At 43.1% G+C, this 17,131-nt stretch overlaps 2 protein-coding genes across 10 annotated transcripts in view; one reads left to right on the plus strand and one right to left on the minus strand.

Moving 5' to 3' along the window:
* Window positions 1-17,131, plus strand: part of CHLSN (cholesin) — a 147,263-nt gene that overhangs the window by 90,072 nt on the left and 40,060 nt on the right. The window lies entirely within an intron of this gene.
* Window positions 1-17,131, minus strand: part of GPR146 (G protein-coupled receptor 146) — a 37,775-nt gene that overhangs the window by 6,110 nt on the left and 14,534 nt on the right. The window contains exon 1 of one of the 5 annotated variants that reach the window (XM_072120431.1): window positions 8,868-9,024. The exons of 2 other annotated variants lie outside the window; for them this stretch is intronic. The gene's annotated coding sequence lies outside the window, so the exon portion shown is untranslated. Of the gene's footprint in view, window positions 1-2,028; window positions 2,346-3,317; window positions 3,514-8,867; window positions 9,025-17,131 lie in introns of those variants that run through there. 2 more of the 5 variants (XM_072120432.1, XM_072120430.1) reach the window with 2 other exon arrangements.

Raw genomic sequence — 17,131 nt, forward strand, 5'->3', positions numbered from 1 at the left:
TCACTAAGTGCTGAAGCCTGGTGCACAGTGCCAGGAGGCCACCACCTAGAGTCCTCATGTCTCCTCTTTATATACCCCCAAAAATGATACTTCCACAGTACTGCATCTAGATGACACTGATTCGGATTAAATTCAAAGTTACGAGCCTATGAAGTCCTTTGGGTACCATACAGATCTATAATTCAGACGTCCTTAGTGTCTCCATGTAGTCTATTTAGCAGTATATTTGGGTCACTTGACCCACATTCAGAAGAAGATTTGTGGCCAGAACAGGGATGCCTCATGCAGGGGCGGATTAAGAGGGCCCTGGGCCGTATAAAAATTGTGGGCCATTACAAGGAAGAGGGTTCCTTATGCCTTCTTTTAGTTCTGCAGTTTTAGGACCTTCAAAATTTTGGAAGGACCCTTGTATACACAGGTGTTTAGGATTTATGGTCGTCTTGATGATTTCATGGCTTGGGGTCCTTCTCTTTATTATCTCTACAGGGCAGTTTCAGGTTGATTCGTTCAGATGGTCAAGGACTTGCATACAAATTCAACTTAAGAACAAAACCTATGGAACCGCCCAAACCTACCTGTATTGGCGGTTTGGGCGGTTCCATAGGTTTGTTCTTAAGTTGAATTTGTAATTTGTATGTAAGTCGAAACTGTATATTTTATAATTGTAACTCCAGACAATTTTCTTTTTGCCCCAGTGACCAAGGATCATCAATAAAGCTTCATTACAGACACCTTACAGCTGATCGTTGCAGTCTGGGACTATAGTAACATCCAGAGAGGTTCACCAGAGGTCACAGTGGGCAGAGGGATCTGTCTGTAACTAGGGGTTGTCTGTAAGTTGGGTGTCTTTAAGTAGGGGACAGGCTGTATTATAATCCACTACTGGCCTCATGTCCTTCTGAACAGGAGACATAATAAGATATTACTTGGAAGTATCCTGTCAGATTACACATACCCCCTCCAGCACAGTGTATAGGTATATTATATACTGTATTACTTTTTATAGATAGTTGATAGTTTTTCCAAAAAAATAGCAAAATGATCCCACAGATAATTTGATAACTGCTTTATCCCAAAAGGGTGAGTGAGTCTCTATCTATATTCATAATACCATAAGTATACAGTCAGGGAGGCTGATATGTATAACTGTGTGACAGGAACCTGTATAATCATTAGTGGGGTCTGTGATAGGAGTTTCTGACCCCCTGTGTAGAGTCCATCATACAGGACGATCTGATACGTGTAAGAACGGGTAACCTATATATCTACACAGACTCATCGATGGAAAGCGTCATTTTAGGCAAATTCACACTGCAGATACCCCTCCAATGTGATACATAGAACAGTGAGAGACCATAATGAAGCTCATGGGAGGCATTAGTTTTGGGTGGGGTGCCCCTTTAATATTATGTAATCTACCCGGTCAGCTATGGTAATGGGCCAACCATAGAGCTTGCACTTTACAATCTGTAATAAACACTGTAAAACTATACATACCGAAAAGCATATAAATTCCCTTTAAGCTTGCCCCCCCGTATTAGATCAGTGATAACCACGGGTTTCCTCTGTCGCACTTCTATATAGGAGTTATTGCACTTGACTACTTTTTATGTTTGTGATAATTTTCCTCATCTCTGCCGACAATAAGTCGATTTCTACCAATACTGAGACATTACAACGAGACTGGATGTCAGCCATAGCCATTAGTAATCTACATCAATAAACCAGCAACCGGATTAGAAAAACCTTAATTACAGAAGTGGCGCCACCCTTCTCCCTAGGCGGTGTCTGGTATTGCAGCTCAGTCTAATTCTCTAAAATCCCTATTTTCTCGATACAAATATCTAATTATAGTCTGTAAGTATAATCTACATATTACATATGACAAGGACGTCTTTCCGGGCATTAGTTATCCAGCCGGGAGTCGCTGTGCTGCTTTCCAGCTCGCAGACAGATAAGACGCTATCGCCTTGACATGCCGCACATTCCTCTAAGATAGATGATTTACTAGAAGACATCTAGTCCTACCTTGTGCTGAGCGCTCCTCATGCTAGAAGACTGTGCTGTGACATGGGGTTTCGCATAGGAAGGAAATGGATAGGTTTCCTGAGTGTATTGTGTCGTCCCCCGTTTCCCAGCAGAGGCGAGCTGAGTTTTGCATGCTGCTGGTAGAACATCTCCTCACAAGCTGCACTTGTTTTCCAGCCCATATGCTGCTCGCAAAAGTTTCAGCCTGGCTTGGCAGGCGACACTAGCCACTCCCTATTGACGGTTTACAAGAATTACGGAGTGATAACGTCGTGATGAGATTACAGTAAGAGACAGACACACAGGTGCCTGATGCTCTCCTGACCGCTCGCCCCCCGATTTCCGGGAGGAGGAAATGTACAGGGTACGTCATGCCATATCTCAAGTGCCAGGCGCCGCACAAGAGCCGTAAAATATCTAAAAGACACCAACAAGAAAACACGTTGATTTCCATTGCCCTATTTTTGCCCCTTCCTCTATACAGACTGTTCCCTACTTAAGAACCACCCGAGTTACAGACGACCCCTAGTTACAAACGGACCTCTGGATTTTGGTAATTTACTGTACTTTAGTCCCAGGCTACAATAAACAGCTGTAACAATTATCACAGGTGTCTGTAATTAAACTTTATTGTTATTCCTCGTATTTATTTCAACCCAACATTTTTTAAAATCCAATAGTCATAGAGACCCAAAAAAATTTGCCTGGAGTTACAATTATAAAATATACAGTTCCGACTTACGGTACAAACAAGTTCAACTTAAGAACGAACCTGCAGTACCTATCTTGTACGTAACCCGGGAACTGCCTGTATAGAATATAGAACAGAGCAAATAATAACAACCACCACAAAGTGATGAAATAACAGCTCAGCGACTAATACAATCCGATGAGAAAGGTATAGGATGTGTAAGTAATAATGGATGTTATAGATGATCATTGGCCATCTTTCCCTCAAAGCACGTGCACACTTGGATCGTATAAGCATGCATGTGTTCTATCTGGTGGCAGCTATGTACTATTTATGCATGAATCTGCTTCTCCTTCTTTTTCCCAAGATGTGGGGCACCCCTGTATACATCGCTGGTCGGTCACACAGCATTTGAAGAACATTGAGAACAAGAGCTGCTTTTTTTTTTCTCCCAAAATATAGCATCAACCTGGTCTTCAGATTGTGTGTGGTATTGTAACTCATTCACATTCACTACAACGGAGCTGAGCTGCAATACAACACCTGGCCTGTGAACAAAGGTGGCACTGTTTTTTGAAAAAAAATTAACTTGGCTTACCGTACTTAAGTTACTTGGCGGTCTCATAATGTTCAATAGACAGACACCACCACAATCACCATAGAGAAGTGGGGGTAAGGAATCCAAATCTGACCCTTATCGTTCTGTAACCGTTCCCTTTACCACGTCCCTTTGAAGTGCTATCTATGGTTCAGTGTAGTGTAAAATCCATGATGTGAATGCAGTACATCAGTTCTTATAAAGTCACATTCTGGTCAGATGTCTCCTTGAGATCACTGGTATATGGTACATTATGTACCGGTCTGAGGCCATGCTAATTTAGGATCAGATTAGAGAGTTATTAAGTAACAAGAAGTAAGATTCCGAGCAATGAGAAGAGTAAGTGAGTAGTCACAAGGAACATTGACCGCAGGAACATGGTGCATACTCAGCAGAAAACTTACAGGAGTCAAAGATGTTGGTCAGGGGTCACGTAGGAATCTTAGACCAAAATTAAGTTCCCCTGTCAATTCCCATAAAGTGTCTTCCTCCTCCACATATGAGGAGAATCTTCAGAGCTTCCCCAGCCCTCGACCAGACCAGACCAGACCAGACCAAGCCACTTGTGTTTGTGGATTGATAAAAAATGTGTGTTCACAACAAGTTAAAGTTTTATCCAGAGGCAAAATCCATCCTTTACACGTATGGACCAGTTACTCATAAACCGAGAGGAACCCATTCTGACCAAGCTAACCGATCCCCAAATCAGGTGGTCAGACATAGAATATTGTTGAAAATTTTTGAAATTAAAAAAAAAAAAAAAAGTCCCCGTCTCAACCACCTGTGATACTTTGGCCTCTGTAGCCACATATGACAAGAAGTGAAATAACCTCACTACCAATCTGAACCGGACGGCAAATCTAAATCCAGCTTTTGGGACATTTAGAGGGTGTTTGTTTTTTTTCCAAAAAATGTTGGGATTTTGTAAAGCTTTTCCAACCTCTATCTTTTTGGACTTGACCTCTCACCTCTGCTAGATAAACACATCAAAAGGTACCTGGATGATTATATTTACAGGAAGGGAAGGGAACAAGTTCATCTACCCCTTTTGTGAGTTTTATGGTGACTCAAGGATTATTTACAATAACAACAGTGGTGTACCAAAGGTCGTTTCCCCAAATCCTATGAAACACAGGTTTCACTTACATAATCGATATTCGATATTCTGCTACACCGACCTCTAATCATAACAATAGAAAATACTGTCCATCAGAGCCTAATGTTTACGTAAGAAGTCAACCCCCCCCCCCCTCTTCAGCTCATCCCCTTTGGAAAATTTATTTACTTCCCGATGGGGAGGTAGAAGGAGATGTGTCCAATGTTTAAGGCCAGTATTACTTCCAGATAATAGAGTTCTAGCCTGCAGCTCGCCGCACATATACTACACTGTTCCGCCTCAATATTGCGAGATGAGTATCTCGTAAGAACTTGGATACGTAAACATGGAAAGTCTTTAGGTTAAATATTCATAAATCCTCAGAATAAGAGACATTCTCTGCGGTGAAGCTTTACTTCTGTTGAAGAGCTGAGAATCGGCAAAATCATTGTTGCTCATTAAATCAGTCGGCATTGTTGCAGATCTGCACATAACCGGAGCGAGACACTGATCTCCAGAGTATGCAAAATATGTGCTCTCGCCGTCAAGTTGTGTTACCTCCAGGCTACCTGTAGCTCCATCTCATCTACACAGACAATCCCCTGTAATAATCAGTCGTCTCCTATTTGTTCTCAAGTAAATGAAAACGTGCAGGTGGAGGCTGCTGGGATCATTGAGCGTGCAAATCTATAGCCGAGGAAGAGTCACTCAAGATCACCTGGGGGCATAGGGTAGAGTTTCATGTCGGAGATCACTACTTCATTTTAGACAGAACTTAGTATATCAAGTGTTGGCTACATGCCAAACCTTCCAAGTGAAAACTTATCCAAAGTATTTTTTAGATGCTTCCCGATTAGAACTACATCCCTAGCTTTTGTGGGCATTGCTTGTTTGCCATGGTACCCTGAAGTATGCCACATGTTGGCTTTGACTGCCAAATTATAGTTTGGTTGTGGACATGTTATGGCAATGTTCCATCCTGTCTTCATATACTCTTGAACCGCCATCAATCCCAGTGCCAAACAAAGACTAATTTCCTCCAAATGTTGCCTCCATGGTTGCTGTGTTGTACCCTGGCCTTAATGACATGGTATGTGGAGCAACCAAGTCCAAGTTCTCGAGTGACTAGAGAGCCATAAGTTGTAGAATTCCTGGAACTTATGATGGTTGATCACTCGCTTCTTTGTCGAGAAGTCCTGCATGAAGGCACAAAGGAGGACTCGAGGTTCCCCGCTTCCTTTTTTTTTATTGGTCTGGTCCTCAGGAACACCATCTCTAGTGTTGGTTAGAACTACAAAAAACTACAAAGGTCACGTATAACAGAGGGGGGAAGATTCTAGCAAATTATTTCCTTTCCTCCCACCACCTGGTCCTAAACCATCGAGTGCACTGGCTGCTAATGTTCCAGTGTGATTCAGAGTTGGGTTATATAAGGAGAGGACATTATACCCGATCTGTAATTATGAGTGATTCCCATAAACCATTTAGGTTCTAGGAATATGTGGATGTCTCAGAGATAGTTCCCGGGGACGTGGGTTTGGCTTAACGAAATGCAGTTGGCCCAATTTTGTAAGGGATCATGATTAATTCATTAGAATAAATGTAATATATGAGGTAATAATTTATTAGTGTTCAAACTCTGTATTGCGGTCGTGTATTGACTACAGTACAAAAAAAAGTTTCTAGAACCTTCTGTTACAGTATGGATTTTAGGCTCTAGCAACTGGAGGCTGTTATTTCTATACCAGATATTTATAGATATTATAGATTTACATGGGGTTCAACTGAAGAGGAAGGTAATTAAAGGGGCGCTCTACTTTGGATAACCGATACTTGTTAGAATTATATCTTGTTAATAATTAAATCACTGTGTCTCTCTATGGGGATCTGAGTAGAACACTGGTAGAGATGAGCGGAACCCAATGTTTCCATTCAAGTTCTGTGCCCACAACCTGTACATTGTAGGACTGGCGGCTGTACAGCCAATACGGCAAATCGACGCCCCTATCAACTAGCCATGGCTAGTTTGGCCAAGGTTGTAACAATTGGTCGGATTGGCTCTTCCACTAGGCCGCATGGACTGAACCCACATCGAAACATCAGGTCCATCCATCTCTAATTATGGGCCATTAAATCTGGCCAAAACATGGGGGGACATTTATCATCAAGTTTTTTAATTATTATTCTCTAACGGGGGCGGAGTGATAACTGTATGTGACACCTGGAGTGTTGCTTTAAATCTATAGACTGGTTTACGATCCCGTCACACCTGTAATGTAGTCACCCGTCTGGATTAAGAATTTTAAAAAAACGTGTGAATCATCTTTTTTTAATGATTTCCTTTCGTCAATTTTTTTTTTTAATACTTAGTGAAATTTTAGATCAGCTCATTCATCCCTGCAGCGAGTAAAGTGATAGGAGGAAATGAGATGTCATGAATGTCTGTATCATGATGTGATGTGTCGCCCTGGATGAAGGCTTCTCATGTTAACTGTGGAAAATATGCGAATAAATCAGGAGATAAACCTCGGGCAAGGGCGCACGCTCTGTGAAGTTCCTGTGTAGGGGGTGATGGACCATTGCCCTTCATGACGACCATAAAAGAAGAATGAGGAGGAGGACAAGATTCCGCAGCGCTGCACAGAGCTTCCCAAATCAGTCCCTGTCCCCAATGGGGCTCACAATCTAATCAACCGACCAGTGTTTTGTAGTTTGGGAGGAAACCGGAGGACCCGTAGGAAAACCACGGAAACCCAAAGAGAACATACAAACTCTTTGCAGATGTTGACCCTGGGACTTGAACCCAGGTCCCCAGCGCTGCAAGGTTGCAATGCTAACCACTGAGCCACCGTGCCGCCCCTTTACAATTGTTATACTAGGCAAAGTGCAGATAATTTTGGTTTTATTTTTCCGGAAGTCGCCGTTAAGGGGTTAAATTAAAGAGACGGCATCCAGCAGATCGCTGTGTTTGCAGAGCGGAGCAGCCAATCTCTCTAAAGCCTTTTGCGATTAGAAACGCTTGAATGATTACTCTGTGGCCGGGAGGACTTTAATCCCCAGATCTGTTTACAGACACGGGTCCAGGCTGACCGCCGGGGCAAAGGCCCCTGCGCAGGGTCCTCGGCTCCACATCTCATTAGGAAAGTCACTCTATCCCCAGCGTGTCTGTCAGTGGTGACCGGCCTGTGACAGCGATTTATTACACCCATAAACCTTCCCCCGGACAGAACCGCATTATATGGGAGACTCTAGGATATAATCATTATTGGCAGGACCTGAGTCGCCACTCTCACAACTCACATCTAAGCAAATTAACGCCGCTCGGCCGGCGCCATGCTGCAGTGAATTCCCTGCCTATGGGGACCCTATGTTAATTATAAAGCAGTATTTACACATGTAGCAGAGCCGAGTATGTTTCTGCAATTTGGCTTTTAAAAAAATTGCATTCTGATTCTAAATGGATCCCATAACCAAGACTAAGCCCAACTTAACTTGTCATACCAAGCACCCCCATGCCGTACAACTAAGACTGTAAGCCCCCCATAACTTGTCATACCAAGCACCGCCATGCCGTACAACTAAGACTGTAATCCCCCCTTAACTTGTCATACCAGGCACCCCCATGCCGTACAACTAAGACTGTAAGCCCCCCTTAACTTGTCATACCAGGCACCCCCATGCCGTACAACTAAGACTGTAAGCCCCCCTTAACTTGTCATACCAAGCACCCCCATGCCGTACAACTAAGACTGTAAGCCCCCCTTAGCGTGTCATACCAAGCACCCCCATGTCGTACAACTAAGACTGTAAGCCCCCCTTAACTTGTCATACCAAGCACCCCCATGCCGTACAACTAAGACTGTAAGCCCCCCTTAGCGTGTCATACCAAGCACCCCCATGCCGTACAACTAAGACTGTAAGCCCCCCTTAACTTGTCATACCAAGCACCCCCCCCCCCCATGCCGTACTCTAATGCTTTATACTCTTCAGACCCCCTATACTTTACTTTATACGCTAACATTACACTATGAATATGATTCACACTGGGGTGTATAACTACTACTCTCATTGTCTCACCAGGATTGTATCTCTATAACTATGGTATCCGTGCACACAACCAATTGTCAATCCTTCATCAGGGAGGGATCTGTAATATTACTTTGCACGCCAGTAACTCTGGATCGCAGATTGTGAGCTCTTGTGATTAGGTCGGTCAGACTCCTATAGCTTGATGTAGCTTTATTTTGTATGTGACTTGTAAATCAGAATACATAGATTATTAATATTACATTTAGATAATCCTATAAACTCCAAATGACTCACTAAATGACTCCGCTAATGTAATTGTACAATGGTTATCCGCTAGCAGTGAGAGGGATAGAGACCTCCATCTTCACCCCGAGACCCCCTGTACTTGTCTTACATAACATTTGTTGAATATTGCGCAGACTCACCTGACGTCCCCCGCTAGGAGGCTGCCGGATGCAGCGGAGGCGACGCTAGCATTTTGCAGATTAGACATAAGAACACAATGGTTTCAGCTCCGAAGGCACAGAGGAGATAATGCAGCTCCCACCGCTGACAGACACTGAAGCCCCGCTCCTGGCACTGCTCAACTTGCTGTGTATACACGTGACCGGGTGTACACACAAAATCCTCACAGGATTTAGCCGCCCATTCCCATTGGCTCCCAGCATCATTACAAAAACAAGCCCCTCATAATCATGTCCCTAAGTGATTGTGACAGAAGGGGTTAAGGGGCATTCATGATGGTGTCCGACCATTGCCCCTGGGCTGCTCCAGGCAGCAATAAGCTTTTGTTTTTTTTAGAAAGGAAGGAGGGAGGGGGTATGTGACCCTTGCTGAAAAAGCATTAGGACAACATGAAGACGTTTAAAGGTGACCAAACACATTAGATACCAGTAGGTTGAAGGAATGATCAGCAGGTGATGGATCAACGATCGCTTAGTAGGTGGAGCCATACACAATTTAGACCAATGTAGTTGTTCTGGTCAGGCGAGGAATGATTGGTCTGACCAGTAATATCTCTAGATGAAAGATTTTTCGGCAAAACAGTGATTAAAAAAAAATTTCACCCATGATCGGCTTCATTACCAGTTGATTGGGATGTGCCCTTTATTTTACATTTTAAGGGTTATTCCAGGATCAGATCAGGTGGTTCGACCCTTGTCTCCCCGTTTTGGCACAGTAGGAGCTTTCCTTTCATGTTAGATTATTGGTAAATCTTGCTTACAAGTGTCTATTATAGGAACGCTCCAGTCATAACTGATTTGTAGGATACTGCCCTTGGCTCTCTGCATTGAACTGCTGCACAGTACCCTCCCATTTACTCTGAGTAACAGCTATAGTATTCAGGGGCGGATAAAGACTGCCATGGGCCCTGGACTGTATGAATATTATAGCCCCTACAAGTCTCAAATGACTTCTTAGATATACAAGGGATGTACATGTGTCCTGAGAGCAGGAGCTCATGGATGAAGGCCCTTCTCAGTTTAAAATTTAGTGGGAAGCTTGAAGGATTTCATGGATGAAGGCCCTTCTCAGTTTAAAATTTAGTGGGAAGCTTGGGAGGCCATGGGCCCCCTAGAAGGCTTGGGCCCTGGTCTACCACCCAAACCGCCTATATTATAATCTACCACTGATAGTATTTAACCAGAAACCTGCTGCAGCTTTTACTCAGAGCAGAGTTGTGTACACCTTAAGGCTACATTCACACGAATGTATGAGGGGCCTATATACGGCATATATACATCCCCCATACACGGTAATGGCCGCAACGCGACAAAATCTCTCTCCGACCGCTATAAAGAGACATTTTTAAATATATCATCAAAGAACTATCTCGCATTAAATTAGTTTTTTAATACATGATATGAAGAGGTTTTGTGTGCGCTTGGAAGGCATGCGAGGCATCATAAGAATGCCAGCAGCCAGGCTGATCACATTGTGCAATATCGTTTGATGTAACACAACAAGATCTCAGTGTGACTCAGTGCTGCATGCTCCTCTGTTTATTGTGGTGCTCTGAGTACCTTCCGTGCATCATCCCTCTGAATGCTGAGTACTTGGTCGCTTTGATATACAGTAAATACTTGAAGAGGTGAACTCTTGACTATGAAAAGTTTTATAATAAAAAAAAAAACCATGAAAATATAAAAATATAAATGAGAAGAATATAAAACGGGTGTTACTTTACACTCCATACCATGGTTAAATGCTAAATTTACCAGTCAGAGCTGAAATCTCCCAGCACTACTTGCTTTCTTAAAGCGAACCTGTCACCAGGAATGTTATAATTAGCTACTGACAGGTCCAAATAGCCTATGGTATTCTCATTTAAAAAATGCCTTCGTCAGCATTCAGAATCATTTCATTACTTTATATAAGTTTATTTCACATTACCTGGCTTCCTGCCAGGGGGGGGGGGAGCAGCTACAGCCTGTGTGTGCCTGAGATCCTAAGGAGATATAATGCACACACAGGCTGCAGCTGCCCCTCCACTTAGACTCACCACATGCTGCTGGCAAGAAGCTGGGTAATGTGAAATAAAGATTTATAAAGTAGAGAAATGATTCTGAATACTGCCAAAGGCATTCTTAAGATCAGAATAACATAGGCTTTTGGAACCTGTCACCAGTTAAAAATCACATTCCTGGTGACAGGTTCGCTGTAGAGTCAGCAAGTTTTTTTTTTTTTTGTTTGGATATTTGTAATCTTTAACGTAACTTCACGGGTATGTCCATCTTTTAAAATCACTTTGGTGCAGTCAGTTCTGAATGTTGTGTTTTGGTTCTTTATTTTTACAAAACTCAATAACTATCATTATTCTTATATTAAGCTCCCAATATTGTATAAAGAAAATATTTTTTATCAATAGAGTGCACAAAAGGTGGGTGACAATTCATGGGGGTTGTCACCCACATTATCTGACCCGAAATAAGATTTGATGTACATGGGGTTTATTATGACTCTGTACAACCTTCTGGTCGTGTGAGTCTGTATGTTGTTATGTTGGTGTATACTTAGGAAAGTTTTGTCGTTCTACTGTCTTCTCCCTCTACATTTGTTATCTGGACCGCCGATTCATGCAGTATACTGTGGAAGATGTGCACTGTTTTACACATGATATGCCATAAAATGTGCAGCATAATATGTATAGAACAGTGAAAATCCTCCATTCGTACCAGATCAGATACAGGGGCACTCTGACACTGCGGGCCCCATAGCAGCTGCTAAGGCTGCTACCACTGCGGGCCCCATAGCAGCTGCTATGGCTGCTACCACTGTAGTTATCCCCTTGGACTTTTGTAGTCAAAAAAGGTTTATAGGTGATCAGGTCCCGAAATAGTTAACCCTCGGAGGGCTTGTGTTGGTCGCACAATGAACTATAATGCCTGGAGCCTCAAGTAAACCAGATGGGCCTGCTAAGCAGGAACAATGACAAGATAACGTCCCATTGTGTTCTGCAAGAAAATCTCTCAGACATGAGTGTGACACTTACCTTCATAAGTCAGTGGTGGTTGACACAGATGGAGCGTGAAGGACAGGCGGGATGTTGTATTGTGTCCCCCTCCTACACACACACTTGGGATGCTTGTCACTTTGGTGGAAGCCAGAGGGTGTTTAGAGATCAAAGTTACAGAATGGGTGAATGACCACGACGAGTAACACAAAGGCACGAAGGCTTATACTGTACATAACTCACAATGTGCATCGGGATGGATCCGACATCTACGTTTTCTCAATGTGTACGCTGTAAAATGTGGATAGTATAAAGAATAACTGCTTAGAAAGAAAAGTAATCAAAGAAGCAACCATAAACTATAATAAAATTATGAAGCCCCTGTAGGTTGCAGGCGCTCGATTCCTGCTGTGTGATGTCTCCATACAGGGCGTCCCATGGGTTCCTATGGGTGCTACATAAAAGTTTTGTACAACTTAAATATTATATAAAGTTGTAATATGGATATGAAGTTAGAGGAAAATTGTTCAAATTTTCCACATCCCTTTGGTAAATTTAGGCCTGAATAACATCAGAACGTTTCTAGGTGGCATGGACATCGCCCATCAACCACAAATTTACTGGTCCAAATGCTGAGGTTGCACCCAGGGCCGGCTCCAGGTTTCAGTAGGCCCCTGGGCGACAGAGCCTCAGTGGGCCTCTGTGCAGTGAACTTTCATGGTGGAATTAAAAATTCAGAAATGTCTCCTGTTTCCTAAAATATTTCCTAGTTTATCATACCAAACAGCCCCTCATGGATATTTTATATAACCCTCCCCCCCATAGTTACACCCCCTATGGATTCATTAGATACAGCCCCCTTCAACCCCATGGATTGCTTATGTACAGCCTTATGTGGGCCCCCCAGCAGCTCTGGCCCCAGGCACTTGCCCTGGTTTGCCCTGTGCTGGTGCCGGCCCTGGCTGCACAACTGAAATATATGTCTCTTTTTTTTTTAATGCCTTAAGGATTGCTCACAACTTGTATGGACTCACTTATTACATAGAGACCTTTTTACATTGATTACCCTTTTATAAGGCAGGTCATGACCGTGCCCTAGAGGTGAGGTCAATACAAAAAAAAAACGGGTCAGCTCAGTCACATGAGTTTTCATCAGCAGAGTGATGAAGATGTAAACAAAGAGGACAGTATACAACTGCCATGACAGGGAGATATATAGGCTTTCCACTTAAAGGGGCTGTTCCATAATATTTTTCCCTTATCCACAGAAGAGGGGATAACAATCCGATTGCTAGGGGTCTTACTGCTGGGACCCCCGCAATTCTGAGAATTAAGATCCCTTATTTACTAATGGGTGGTGCGGCAGGATGAGCATGTGCCCAACCGCTCCATCCAATAGTATGGGGGTGTCAGAAATTGCAGATATGCGCCCCCCCCCCCCCCCACCATTCAGCTAGGTATATTAGATTTGATAACTTTAAAACTTGGGACAACCCCTTTAAAGGACACTTATGTGTTTTCCACAGGACAGGGGATAGTTTTGTGATCGCTGGGATTCAATAACTTTTTTTGGCCTTGCAGCTTTTTACTAGCGCAGTTACTTTGACCGCACGTAATTGGCTGGTACACAGTAGATTTTCTTTTAGATATTTTTACTGAAACAATATGAGATTGTGGGATTTCTGCCCACTCTTGCTTCATGGATTGTCAGAAATTTTCCATCACAATTCATCTGTTATGGCTTCCAAATTGTACTTAATCTCTACTTTCTCTTCCAAGTTATCTAGTGCTTGAATCTCTGTGTAGAAAGAGTTGTGACTGTGCCTTTCATAGATGACAAGCAGCCAAAGCAAGGACTAACAGGGGAAGTCAGATTTAAAGGGGTATTACCTTCTGTGCATTGACTTTTAATTTGATTCACCTGCCATATACTTACATTTCTTCAATTGCATTTAAAAAAAAAAAAAAATTATCAGTGTAAAGATAATTTACCACAAATATTTCCATGTTGCCCCTTATAAATTAGATTGTTGTCCTTGGATCCGACCGACAGTGCTGGAGGTCAGATCCAAAGTCATCCACATGAAAATGCGAAGGACGCTGGACAATATGCTAAGTACATTTTGTTAATTTTTAGCCCAAATGCAGCAGATAATACTAAACTAAGATGTAGGAGTGGCTTCCTAACGGATTACTAAGCGGGGAACTCTGCCTAACAGATTACTAAGGGAGGGACCCTGCCTAACGGATTACTAAAAGGGGAACCCTGCCTAATAAATTACTAAGGGGGGACCCTGCCTAACGGATTACTAAGGAGGGATCCTGCCTAACGAATTACTAAGGGGTGCACTGCCTTTTACATGGCTTAGTCACTATGGGGGACCCTGTCTATTACATGGATTACTGACAAAGGGGGCACCCTGCTTATTAAATGGATTACTGAGTAAGGGGGACCTTGCCTGTTACATGGATTACGGACTCTGCCTATTGCATATATGCTACCATGTCTGGGCTACACTCAGCCCAAGGGCCCCCACCAACCTTAATTCAGCCCTAAACGCAATACTTGGCTTCTCCTGTGGTGGCAGTGTAGGGGAAAAAACATAACACTGCAAAATCCCTCCTATAAATTGCCTGCCAGTGCAGGGACTCCTAAGTTGAAGCTGTATATTTTATAATGGTAGATCCAGACAAAAAGAATTTGGCCCCAGTGATAATTGGAATTTCAAAATTTTGTGCTGTAATTGGACCAAGGATTATCAATAAAGCTTCATCAGAGACACTTCACAGCTGATCACTGCAGCCTGGGAGTAAAGTAAAGCATCCAGAGACTTCACCAGAGGTCACAGTGGGCAGAGGGGTCTGTCTTTAACTAGGGGTCGTCTGTAAGTCGGTTGTCCTTAAGTAGGGGACCGCCTGTATAACACTTATCATAGCAAGAATTCTCAATCCAAAAAGTTTTATTTCAGAAAGCAGTATAATAATTTGTATTTTGTTTAGTGCAACATAAAATTGTGCTATAAATCAGCTTTTCATTCATTTCTCTAAAACTCCCGACATAAATGCGGAGTAAACGTTGGTCTCTTGTCTCCTGAGTATCTGCACTTCTTCATTGAGGCAGACAGGAAAACAGTGCTCCCTTTTATTGCGGATAAGAGGAAGACCTCTATTTCATGTCGGGGAGCTGCAGTTTGCATCCAGTTTAACAGATTCAATGTACGAATTGTATTTGAAGTGGATATTTAAGAAGGAAGGAGCCTTGTTCTGATTTAATGCAGAACAGCACAGCCCCTCTGGCACAACTACAAAAGCCGGACTGTATCCCGGCCACCTAACCTAATTCCTATTTGTACTCTGGGATCCCAGCCGTTACCCTACACCAGCGCTGAGAGCAGGCAATGACTGATGGGGGCTCTTGTTCCCGTGACTTGTTCCTGTTTAGCGTTCCCTGGTTTCCTAATGATTTGTGATGTTTCTCAGCATTGGGGAAAGTGTTTCGGATCTATGCGGAATACACCGAGTTGTTAGGATGTAGATTCCTGCAGTAATGGGCTCAACAGATTTTCTGGGAATATTGTAAAATACAGACATGCTCTTTTCCTATTTCCGGGATTTTCCGACAATATACACTATTCTAATATAGATTGTGGATTAGTGGGTTGCGACTCCGGAACACGGTCATCAGACTTTACCCCCATTTAACTATAAGCCCCCTGTGGTTCTTTTTTATGTAAAATCTCGACCGTTTACCTATAAAAGAATTCTCTAACGTCGGAGGAGAGTCATATTTGCCTTAAATGAGTAAAGTTTAGAGGCTGGAGGGGGAGAGTCGCTCTCCATTTCAATAGTACCAAATATACTATTGTATAGTCCCAGTTTTCCAGTGGAGAAAGCACATACCATATTTTTCGGATTATAAGGCGTACCATCAATAAATGCCTGCTAAAACGTCTAGGTTCATATGTAAGGCGCACCTGATTATGAGGATGAATGACCAGCAGGTGGCAGACCTGTGCACAGTACAAGGCAGCTGTTATCTGTAAGTACGGTTCATATATAAGGCGCACTGGACTATAAGGCGCACCATTGATTTCTGAGAAAATCAAAGGCTTTTTTGTGCGCCTTTTAGTCCGAAAAATACAGTAAATCTCCCCCTTCCCCCCAGTTTTCAAGGCCTCTCCTACACGCTTGGCACTTTGGGCGCGTTGGGGTGGAGGGCGGGCAGGGGTTTAAACGCCAAGCCCGCCATTTTTACTGTAGTTTCCAACTGAAAGACAGAAAGGCATTGACTATAGCAAAATACTATGCCAGTTCAGACTTGGTCTACAGGTTGGTACTGGCAGCGTTTGTGCCCATATTCATAAAAAGGCTTCGGCCTCTGAATGGATAAGGGCACCAGAGCGCCCGTCGGGAGGGGGGGGGGATTTTCACGTTGACATTCTTAATGAATTCCCTCCAAGGTGTGATATTAAAGATAAGTATCACATCAGGCTTGTAGTTCTGTGATGTACAGCATTGCCAGTTACCGGAAGTTAGAGAAAAAGGCGGGAACCGGATCTTCATCTGCTACTCCCTTTAACCTTCCGTATCTACAGTCATGGCAATCCCAGAACTACAGGCTTGGTCCAATGTGAAAGATGGAGGTTTCAGAAGTGACTCTTCCCCTGCATCCTCTAAACTTGACTCCTATGAGGCAATAAAGGACTCTTTTCAGCTTATTTTGGAAGTCATTTTTTTTTATAGGTATTTGAGAGTTCACATATAAGAGGGGACTTCAGACATTAGACATTTCATCCCCTACCTGAGGGGGTAGCAGTTTGATGAGGTAAAAACTGGAGACATTGTCCCTTTAACTACTTCATACGCAATGTATTTAGCACCGTCAGCAGTTTTGAGGAGTGAAATCTATTAACAGATTCGCTCTGCCACAATGACGATGCACAATGAATGTTCTGCAGAGAAGATTCCAGGATCTGGAGCGCTGTCCTCCTCGTGCACTGATGAAGCTCCCGGCCCTCATGGTCTCGCAGTGTTTTCCAGTCTGTGTGGGTAGGAAGCCTTGTGGTATAAGTGGTCACTATCTCATCACACCGTGTCCCTTGCCTTAGGGAGTATTTATGGGAAATACAAGGCACATAGTTTAGGGATTCGGCAATTACTGGACTTCATTGTATTGGGGGAGCGATTCCATCATAAACCCATGACTTCCAGCTGATGGCTACACTGAAATCATGT

The sequence above is a fragment of the Engystomops pustulosus genome, chromosome 8, assembly GCF_040894005.1.
Source record: "Engystomops pustulosus chromosome 8, aEngPut4.maternal, whole genome shotgun sequence".
Classification (NCBI taxonomy): Eukaryota; Metazoa; Chordata; class Amphibia; order Anura; family Leptodactylidae; genus Engystomops; species Engystomops pustulosus.